General features: G+C 36.9%; 1 protein-coding gene across 1 annotated transcript in view; it reads right to left on the bottom strand.

Annotated features, from left to right (window-relative positions):
* The window catches only part of LOC145668594 (cytochrome P450 6k1-like), a 172,579-nt gene extending 167,878 nt beyond the window's left edge, over nt 1–4,701 (bottom strand). The window contains exon 1 of the mRNA XM_081736616.1: nt 4,417–4,701. The gene's annotated coding sequence lies outside the window, so the exon portion shown is untranslated. The remainder of the gene's footprint in view (nt 1–4,416) is intronic.
* Between the last annotated feature and the right edge of the window lie 6,572 nt (nt 4,702–11,273).

Raw genomic sequence — 11,273 nt, 5'->3', positions numbered from 1 at the left:
GCCATGGTGGAAAGACTAGTTTTTCCACCATGGTTGTGGCAGTTCAGTTACACCGTGAACTTACGCACAGAGCGTACAGACGACAGAGTGAACATGAGATCTCCACAGAGGGTCGTATATAAGGGCGTATATTCTGTACGAATTCAAACTGGGGCCAAACGCCGCTATAGCGGGGCGGAAAATATGCTAGGTCTACGTGGACAGTGCAGCAGCGGTTTAACAAGTTTAAGGACCGTGACGAAACACTCTAAGAGCCTGTCAGCAGTTTAGCCGTGTTCAAGAAAAACTCAAAATTCTGGAGCCAGCCCTTCTGAATCGCAAGGGGATGATCCTCCTGTTACAGGACAACACTAAACCCTTCGTGGCTAGGATGACCCGGGATACCATTCTACACCGTGGATGAGAAACACTATTGCATCCGTTATACTCCCCGGACATTGCACCGCCCGATTATCACCTGTTCCATTCCTTGAACAATTATCTTAGACGAGCCCAGTTAAAATCACTAGTAGAGGTGCAAAATGCACTTGTTGCCTTCTTCGCTTCACGGCCCACCAAGTTCTAAAGCGATGGAATCCATGGTCTTCCACAACGTTGGCAGAAGGTTGCCGATGCTGATGGGGACTATTTTTGATCTTCCAGGTACGTCTTAGGTGAAATATCAGTGTTCGAAGGCGGTGGGTGATAAGCGACAGAACTTTCTTGATTACCTTTATACAATATACAGACCATGAGTAGCGCGGGAGCAAATTGCAATATCCTCTTGTTAAGTCCACTGAATGGTTCACTAGCAACTAATTTTTAGTGACACAATTCTTGATGCCGTGACGAACAAAAAAAAAAAAAAAAAAAAAAAGTTCATGGACAGAACTCACAAGTCTTTGCTGACCCTTGGTGGCTCTTCACATGGGAGACCCGGGTTCGATTAAAAATCAACTCAACGTAAGGTATTAGACGAGATATGAGGCTACAAGAAAAGAAAAATGTCTCGTCCTGCAGGAATTGCTAACCGTATATTTACAATTTAGATTTTCAAATCAAAGCTTGTGATTTAAGAAAAAAAAAATATCTGGAGTTGAAACTGTTCAATAAGACATAATTTTACATATTTAACTTATTGCAGTTACAGGCACGTAGCCAGGATTGCGTGAAGGGGGGGGGGTCCATGCCATGAAATACTGTGGTCATCACACCAGGGGCTCTATCATTCTAAACAATTTTACTGGAACATATATTTTGTTTCGTTTAGCCAGGATTTCGTAAAGTAGGGGGGGGGGGGGGGCGTGACATGAAATTCTTAAGGCTCAGGAGCTCGATCAATCTAAACTACTTTTACTATCACCATGTATTGATTTGTGAGGATATGTTGGTAAGTATTTTAATAAACTATGAAGAAATCTCGAGTAAAATTTAAAAAAAAAAAATAATATTGAAAATGATTATACAATATTTACATCCTTCCTCTGTATATTCAAATATAACCATTTTCCTTTCATTATGACCTCAACTATTATAAAAAAAAGTACATATTCACTATTATAAAAATTACATACTCAATAATGTAAAATATTTTGCAATATCTACGTTCCTTTTTCTGTTGAATCAAATGTTAACATAACTTTCTTTCCACATATATTTTTGTTTTTATTATTCCGTCAACTACTGTCTGTTTCAAATGACAGGTTAAAGGAGCAGTAGAAAATTGTTTTTGAAATAACATGTTTGATATTGCAAGGATGCGATTACGATAAATAGCGATAAAAAATGTTCACGCTGTTACACAACGGCACTATGCTTTCGGAACCTTGAAATCTCCCTGACTGGTAGCAAAAATTCAGAGAATTCCGCAACTTTTCTAGAAATTTCAAATTCCTTGACTCTCCCAGGATATATCGCTCACCTCGCCACCATGTATTGCAAGTAACACAAATTTCCTCATAAGAAAGAGTAACCAAAAGCTTCCTGTGATTTATTTTTAACGCTGATACATCTTTTTCTCATTTTATTTTGTTTCATTCTTCCTTAATTTTTTTTCATTTCTGGCCTCAAAGGGGGGGGGTCGGACCCCCCTTGGCTACGTGCCTGGCAGTTAGAACTGTTTCAATTATACTCAGATCCTTCCCCCTTAAAGTATCTCGTCAACGAAGTTAATAAAGAATAAAAGAGACATGGGAACTAGAGATGTTTCCTCAACTAGACATGTTTGTGTTTACAGATTATGTAACTTACAGACACTTGTTATCTTTTCTATTTTTAAGAAAAATGTAAAGACCCCCTTCTTATCTGTTTGAATACATTTCAGCCAATAGGTCATGCTTAAGAAATATCTAGTTTTTACTAGTTCTTCACAGCTAGTAAAGAATCTATAAAACAATACGTTTCAGTGATGCAGGTACTAGTATAAGATAAGAAAAAGGCTCCTAAATAATAAAGAGCATGATCTTAGATTCTCAAACTCAAATGTTTATTAATACTTCTTTACAACCATGGTTTCAGGTACAGTTGTCAAATCATATTAGACCTATATTAAAAATAATTAATATTAAACAATAGAAAATATGTCGTCCAGGAGCTACAGTATATTTAAAGGAACCACTTTCATTTGTTTGTTTCTTTGTAAGTTTATCGAAGTTTGACGTCTCTCTTCAGCACCGAGGCTATATGAGACGTGAACCTTACTTTAAGGTAGGATTCGAGCCACCGTTCTACGTTTAAATTTTAATGCTTTTGCACCGGGAATTGAACACGTGATCACATGCACGAAAGGCGTGGGTGCTAGCCCATAGATCAGTACAGAGGGCTAAACCATCACTAATAGTGTCAAGAACGAATCATTCGAAATAACAACACAAAACGGCCTGTCCAGCCTCTTGATTTGAACGATGAATACTGTGATATTGGAATGACGACATAAATTTTTATCCACGCGTTACTTAAAAATAACAATACTATCGTTTTTAAAATTTTGAAGTGAAGTATATAACTATTTTAGAGACAAGATTAACAGATTAATTTCCTAGGTTAAAAATAGATCATGCCAATTGTCTGAAACTACAGGGTGAGTTTTTTTTTTTTTTTTAACTCACGGATTTCATTTGGGTCTAGAATTTCTAACAAAAGTCCGATTTTCATGCAGTTTGTGGCAAATGATCAAGGAAAGATGGAAGATTTATGGGACCATGTTTACTGGTTTATTTTCATCCGGGGTAATATCGGCCACGCCTCAAGAAAAGCCGCAAATATTCGCCAGTGTCAGAGGCGGATCCAGGATATGATCAAGGGAAGGGCTAAACCATATTTTGTCGTTTTATCCAGTGTAAAGCAGGATTGAAGTCCATTTTATCCAATGTATACCTACGTGTCAAGGGGGGTATAGCCCCTATAGCCCCCTCTTGGATCCGCCACTGGCCAGTGTATCTTACAATTGGAATCAAGTGCGGTGCGGTGTGAAGATTTGAATTTTCATCGTACATGAAACCTCGCCAAGGTCAATAAGAATAAGAAATAGGAAACTGGGCCGTTGTATTGGGAATTGCGCTGTACAATTCTGTGCTACTGTGTGAGTATAATTAGAAGACAATGAGAATAGTGCACTCTTTTGAGCAACATGAGTTTATTGTTAAACGTATTTGGTAAACGTATTTGGTAAACGGAATCTGTTGTTGCTTCGCGAAGGTAATTTAGAAACAAATTTGCCTCACGTTCTGCCCCAGATAGTAACATACTATACCGATGGTTGCTAGTGAATAAATTGGAAGAAACAAGATAGCTTCTGAGTGAGACAGGAAGCATCGGACCCTGTAGGCAGCTCTTGTGGAAAATGTCATTTATCGACTCCTTAGGTCGCCCAAGAAATCTCTCCGTTGTTAGTCGCATAAAATCGACTATAGTTATTCAACATGGAATTTTTGGGTGTTATCGCTAACACTTAATTTGTATTCTCACTAACACTTAATTTGTATTCAGCAATTTCGCTTCAAAAATCCAAAACCTCATTCCAGTTGCAAGGTACACTGGAGAATATTTGCTGTTTTTCTTGAGGCGTGGCCGATATTACCCCGGATGAATTTAAACCAGTAAATATAGTCCCATAAATCTCTCATCCTTACTTGATCATTTGCCACAAACCGTATGAAAATCGGACCTCAGTTAGAAGTCCTAGATCCAAATGAAATCCGTGAGTTTTAAAAGAATCACTCTGTAAAAGGTTTTCAACAAAAAGTTAATATTTGTCGTAAATATGCGTTTTCTTGTTATTGGTTGATGGTACTTTTACTAAGTCAAAACTTCCCATCTAATGATCTAATTAATTCTTCTAACCTTTATGCTCTTCAAGAAATAGAAGTAATAAAATTGTTTTACCTAGTATAGAAGAGAAAGCTTTGTGTATCATAATAAAAGAAACTTTCATCTTACCTGTAACGTAAAGCCACTGGACTGCTGAAATATCTGACTATTGCGTTGCCATCACAAGTATTAGCGAACACTAATATAATACTTCTCAGAGAAGAAAAACCTTATTTTAACGACGCAAGAAGTTATTGTTTTTAAACGACCAGCGGGGATCTCCCTAAATGCCAATGGATGAAATAGAGAGCGGTAGGAGCAACACACAGCATACAAGGAAAACTACCACACAGCTTTTAAACCAAGAAGATACGTATATCGATTAAAGAAGAAAAAATTACTCAACTCGCTCTATCTATAGGCCCAGAGGCTATAGACTCAGTTATCAAACAAATTATGATGTGCTTTGATTCCACTCTTACAATCACACTTGCAGCTGAATAATGGGAAAACTTAAATAAATAATCAGAACTGCCGGAAGGACTTTTGTACACGAGAGGCCGTCCTGCTGGCAGGACACACCTCCTTAATGGAAATAATGTGAGTTAGTCCTTCTGTAAGAAGGGAAACCTTCGAGCAGTACGCATTTTAAAATATACAATAAACAACATAAAAGTAGCCTTAACATTTCCCAGTTATCACCAAAATTCGTTTTACTTCACAATTATTACTGTTTGGTGTTAAAAATAGGAGCGTAAACGTACACACAACTAAATATCAACTCAACACACCGACCACTTTTAGAAAACATTCCGCCATCACTGAACTTAACTGTCGTACCAATGTGATTATTTTTTGCACTAAAACTAGAGTTTATGCTCTTTCCACCAGGAGAACTTTCTGTCCCGCTAGACTTACACAAAGTACTCTAATTCATAGACAGACATACGTAGTAAGACTTTTAGAACATTACGTCCTGCCGGAAGGACGTTGTATATACATTCTAAGATTAATCCCCTAAAATGCACATGCAATAACAATGAAACATGTCATTTTCATCAACCATATAATATTCTCAAAAATCCATTCACAAGTGTTCTCTGTTTCTTCTTCAAAAGTAAATTAGAAGATTTGATTCTTCTTACTGTGATCTTTCATCTCTGGTCTAATAACGAACTCATCTGGTTTTACAGCACGAGATTCTTGGTTCAATTCCCAGCATTAGAGGATTGAACCGTCCTAAAATGGTAGAGATTTCGCCATGTTTTACTTTAAACTGTAATCCTTCTGCTAATAAAGGGTGTAAATAAAAATAATTTAATCAATCTTATCATAGTTTCACAGGATCATACACAGTACATTTTTGTCATAAAAGAAAGAAGAGGGCAAAAGGAATTTGAGGGATAAATAAGGCAGGGATTACAACACCTACAGTAATAATTAGTATCTACTGCCTACCTGTGAACCGTCGTAAAGAAAAACTAAAGCACAACCAGAAGAAATTATTAGGTCTGCAGCCAATAATAACTAGTATTAAAACCATGCTTGACAAAGAAGTCGATGGCTAGATGTTATATACTGTTATTCGCAGATGGGATAAAATCATACAAATCTGTAATTTAGAAATAAAGTCATGAGGAGAATGTTCGAACCCATGAGGGATGGGGAGGACAGCATGGCATAGTAATAAAGCATTGACCTCTGGTGCGTGGTGTTCCTGGTTCGATGGTAACTCGTGGTGGACAAATACTAGAGTTTTCTCGAGATTCCAACGTTTTCTCCTACTTTTTTCATTTAATTCATTCTCAGGACGTTAAACTGAAATATTTCATTTCATTTTCATTTCTAGGAGAAGTGACGGAAACTTCATAACGAGGATCTACATAATTTATATCGTTGGCTTAACATATTTAGACTCATTAAGTCTAGGGTCTCAAACAAGCAGATCATGTATCGAGATTGGAAGGAAGTAGGAACGCTTACAAAATTTTAACTGGAAACTCAATCGCGAAAAGGCCATTAGGAAGACCAAAACGCAGGATGCGATTATATAAGATGGATTTCGCTTAAATATGAATCTAGGGGAAAGGAGGGCAAAACGGACCAGTTAACTTCAACAGCTTCAAGTGACAACTAAAATTAGGGCAAGGAAATTAAAACTTTAAGGAAATATTTTATGATTCTTAAACTTCTAAATGATAATATAAGGATAATGATAATCTTATATACATAAGCAATATTACGTAATAACTGAACTATTGCAATTTATTTGCGGATCATAACAGTGGGGCAAAGTGAATAAGCGAAAATTCACATATTAAAGGCCAAAGTTCAATATAGCTTATATTTTGCATATTTATACTAAACTTTGGCCTTTAATATGTGAGTATTCTTATATATATGGGGAGGACCTACCTGAATAATGTGGAATTGGATCTACAACTAGACTTAAACACATTTAAAGAGCTCAAGTCCATATAGGTTTAATTTCTTATCAAATAGACAGTGTTCTATGTTATGTGTCCAGTTTCTTTTAAACAAAAGTAACCTTAATGACAACAATCTGCGTAACAACAAACAAACTAATGAAAACAAATTAGAGCTTAGAATATCACATCACATGCTTGGTTTGCATAGATCACAAACGTAAATGTCTTGACCCTCATAATCAGTGCAATTTTCGTGAAACCATGATAGACAAATAGACCATTGGATCCAGTCTTCGGTAGGTGAGTGTGAATAATATTCATGCCAAAACTTGTACTGGTAACTACCGTCTTCTTCTGAAGATTTTGAAAGTGACTTTTTTCGTTCTAATTAAAGATGTATTTGATATATCTATAGCAGCAGCAAGAATATTTCTTCTTGCAGAAATATCTTGATCGGGACATTTTCTTCTTTTTTCTTTTAGTTCTTTCAAGGAAAGTGATTTAGTACCTGCTTCGGTATTTATTGAACTTACTATACTTTGCACTCTTCTCTTGTAGAGATTTTTGACAGTGGATCTCTATTAGTTTTTCTCCTTCTAAAATTATTCTTTTTGTCCCACACTGACACATGAAACAAAAGAATATCTACAGTATGTGCACTGCCTAGTTACTATTGCTTTCTAATATGAAAATAAAGGTAAGACCCCACAGTATTCATGCATGCTATGTTCGCAAACATTCCACAGAATAGTAGGAAAAGTTTCTGAAAATCTTACCTTGTGAACTTTTTTTCAAAAGCAAAATGTGTAATTTCTTTTCTTCTTCTCTCTCGTGAAAACAAAACACATAATTAGAGTGACGTCACAAACTTGGTCAATCATTTCCTGCCATCTATATTAAATTGACTATAAATTACGTTACTCGCTTTGCCTGATATAGGGCCTATTCACTTCTGTCCTGGGACGTCTGGGTTTCGAGCAAACGGGTAGTCATTGTTGAACAAAATATGAATACAAATATGCGATTTACAGAAACACCATTAACAGCATAACACAAATTAATGTACACAAACACGCACACACGTGAAGACAAAAAAAGTAATACCACCCTCAATCAGATTGCTTTTGAAATCGTCTTGTTTTAAAGGTCAAACTTCGGTTGGAGCTTGTTCTTATGTAGGTGGCTGCCGAAAGATCCCTAAACAACATCCAGCAGTAGTTTGCCACCATCGTAACACTCCAGTTCCCCTGATACTGTCGTTCCATTTTTCGATATATTGATGGAAACGCTCCTCCTGCTCTTCACTCAGTGCTCCCACATTGCCAGGAAAGTAGTCAAGGTGGGAGTTGAGAAAATGGACTTTTAAGCTCATGGAGCAACCAAACTTTCGGAACGAATGCAACATTTTTTCCACCATTTCCTTGTACTGTGGGTCCTTTCGGTTTCCCAAAAACGTTTCGATGACCACAGAAAAGGCAACCCAAGCCTCTTTTTGAGTTGCAGTAATTGAACTGATGAAGTCTTTGTCGGATATGAGTTTTCTAATATAAGAGCTAACAAAAACCCCGCTTCTCGTAGTATTTCAGCGATAAATAGTGTAACCAGAACTACTTACAAAAGTTTTACAAATCTAAGATGTAATCTGACTAAATTCGTTTTATGAACAGATTTATTATTTTTGTTTCTCTTCGTAATCTTGCACTCTCAATCATGACACATTACGATATGTGTCAGTGATCCCCATCCGGACAAATATGCATGTATTTTCATGTTTCGGGGAGCACAAATATATTTGATCTTACATGTTCATTTTTATTTTCGTGTGATGCATTTGCAATTTAGCGATTTCCAGCAACCCGCTTGACCACGTTTCATTTCGATTGTGCAAAAACTTGACGTCCCAGGAAGAAACGGAGGTCATTTTCGACTTCGATGTACCCAGAAGCATAAAAATCAGCTAAACTTATGCAAACAGCTTTTGGTTGAGACCTGTGTTATTAGTTCATATAATAGAGTTTTCTAGATAGTATAGTGTTTTTAATTTATTCACTAAAGCTTTTAAGAAAGGGGGGATGAATTTAGAGGGGAGCCTGAATCGTGTCATTTTGTTTAGTTAAATAATATCTGTCGACTGATACGAGGGTCGTCCAATAAGTTATGTACGTAGACACGAAGGGAGGTACGGAGCATAATGGCCGCTGACACGCATGCCAAGGCAACAATGGGGAACCCCGCTGCGCAATTTGAGGTCAGTCGGAACAAGCAGTGGCTGTGAGCAAGGTGTTTGTGTTCCGTCAAGAAGACTTGTTGGACTTCTTTGAGGAGGACAACACGAATTCCTGGCTAAACTGGTAACAACGGCAGTGGTAGTAGCTTTTTACCACTTACGGTTCGAACAGAGGGTCAAGAGAGAAGATAAAACTCTTGTCTCTATATTTTTATTATTTTTAGTCTATTTAATAAATGAAATGAAATCTTTCAGTTTAACGTCCCACTATTACGCTCTTTAGGCTATGGAAGACGAATGATTAAATTAAGTGAAGGATGATGGAAGAATTGCTGGAGAAACAGGAGTACCCAACAGAATTCACGGACACTATGTTGTCCACCGAGATCGAAACAGAGACTCCATGCATCGGAGGTAATCGCTTTACCACCGGGCCACCGTACCTCTTTTTTTCTCTTTTTAGACCGTATTTTTTTTAAAAAAAGTGTATTCAATTTCTATCATTTCCGGTTTTATAAATAAATTAAGAAATAGAGATGAGATTTTTGGGGGATGCTTAATCAACTACAGAAAACCACTTCTCGTTATCTATCACCGTTTTTGCTTTAATAGTGATCAATAGGGCCCGGAAGTTGAGGAAAAATTCTCTTTTTTACTAGTGCCCGAAGGCGAGGCTTAACATGATATATGTTCATTTTGGGTCATTGTAGGCCAGAAAATGCCTGCCCTCATCCAGTATTTATTAACTGAATAACAAAAATTATACAAGAACTTTCATTGAATGGCTGAAAGTAAGCAATGGTCTCTTAAACCAAAAGATAGTAAAATAACAATTACTTCCAACGGGGAAAATTAGTTAACATAAGCATGTTAAGCTTAAGTCACTATTCAATAGTATTTTTCTATTCCTCAAATATCACCTCTAAAATGACTTATTCATTGTATTCTCCCTATGCTATCTCCTATTCGCATCCATTGCATATTTCAACTCAGACACTCCCTGCCCCACTATAGACAGTATCGATATTTAAAAAACAACCATAAACTGAAAATGATAACAAACCTTTTTTCAACCTTTGATCCCTCTGCTTCAATTATAAATATACTCTATCACTCAATTGACTTAGAACAGTAATTGGTTTAGTAATTATTCCCAGACCATTCTGGTTCCTCCCTGGACGACCGAACATCTTATGAAATAAAATTACCCTAACTCTTCATAAGGAATTTAAAACCATTCTTCCTACTAGTCACCAAGGAAGAACCTTCTTATTCATTTCTTTATTCTCTTTTATCTTATTTAACAACTTTATAGGGCTATTTCCCTACGTATTTACTAGTTCTAGGCATTTAACTTTTACACTGACCTTAGCACTTCCCTTATGGTTAAGCTTCATAATTTACAGTTGAATTAATCAGACTCAACACATATTTGCTCACCTCGTTCCTTCTGCAACTTCAGCCCCTCTTATACCATTCATAGTATGTATTGAAATAATCAGAAACATTATCCGACCAGGAACCTTGGCCGTACGATTAATAACAAACATAATTGCAGGCCATCTCCTTCTAACACTATTAGGTAATACTGGGCCTTCCTTAACATTGTCCATACTTTCACTATTAATAATTGGTCAAATCACCCTACTAATACTAGAATTCGCCGTTGCAGCAATCCAATCCTAGGTATTCGCAGTTCTAGTCACATTATATTCAAGAGAAGTTACTTATGTCAGCACCACAAAATCATCCTTACCAACTAGTTGACCAAAGCCCCTGACCACTTACTGGAGCTCTAGGGGCCCTAATTACACCTACAGGTCTCACTAAATGATTCCATCAATATGATTCCTCCTTATTCGTCCTTGGTATACTAATCATAATACTAACTATAATTCAATGATGACGAGACTTGACCCGAAAAAGAACATACCAGGGATTGCACACTATTCAAGTAACATTAGGCCTTCGATGGGGCAAAATCTTATTTATTGTTTCCGAAGTATTCTTCTTTATTTCATTCTTCTGAGCTTTCTTCCACAGTAGGCATTGGCACCAACAGTAGAAATTGGTTCATTCTGGCCTCCTACAGGAATTGTACCATTCAACCCAATACACATTCCTCTCCTTAATACTGCAATTCTACTAGCCTCAGGAATTACTGTAACAAGAGCTCGTAATAGATTAATAGAAGCTAACCACAGTCAGGCAACACAAGGTCTACTACTCACAATCCTTTTAGGTTTATACTTTACAGCCCTACAAGGATATGAATACTACGAAGCCCCATTCACCATTGCGGATGCTGTATATGGCTCAACATTCTTCAT

This window comes from Thermobia domestica, chromosome 13 (assembly GCF_964235325.1).
Source record: "Thermobia domestica chromosome 13, izTheDome1.hap1.1, whole genome shotgun sequence".
Taxonomy (NCBI): domain Eukaryota; kingdom Metazoa; phylum Arthropoda; class Insecta; order Zygentoma; family Lepismatidae; genus Thermobia; species Thermobia domestica.
The sequence above is the reverse complement of the archived record's forward strand: the minus strand, read 5'-3'. Positions and strand labels throughout refer to the sequence as shown.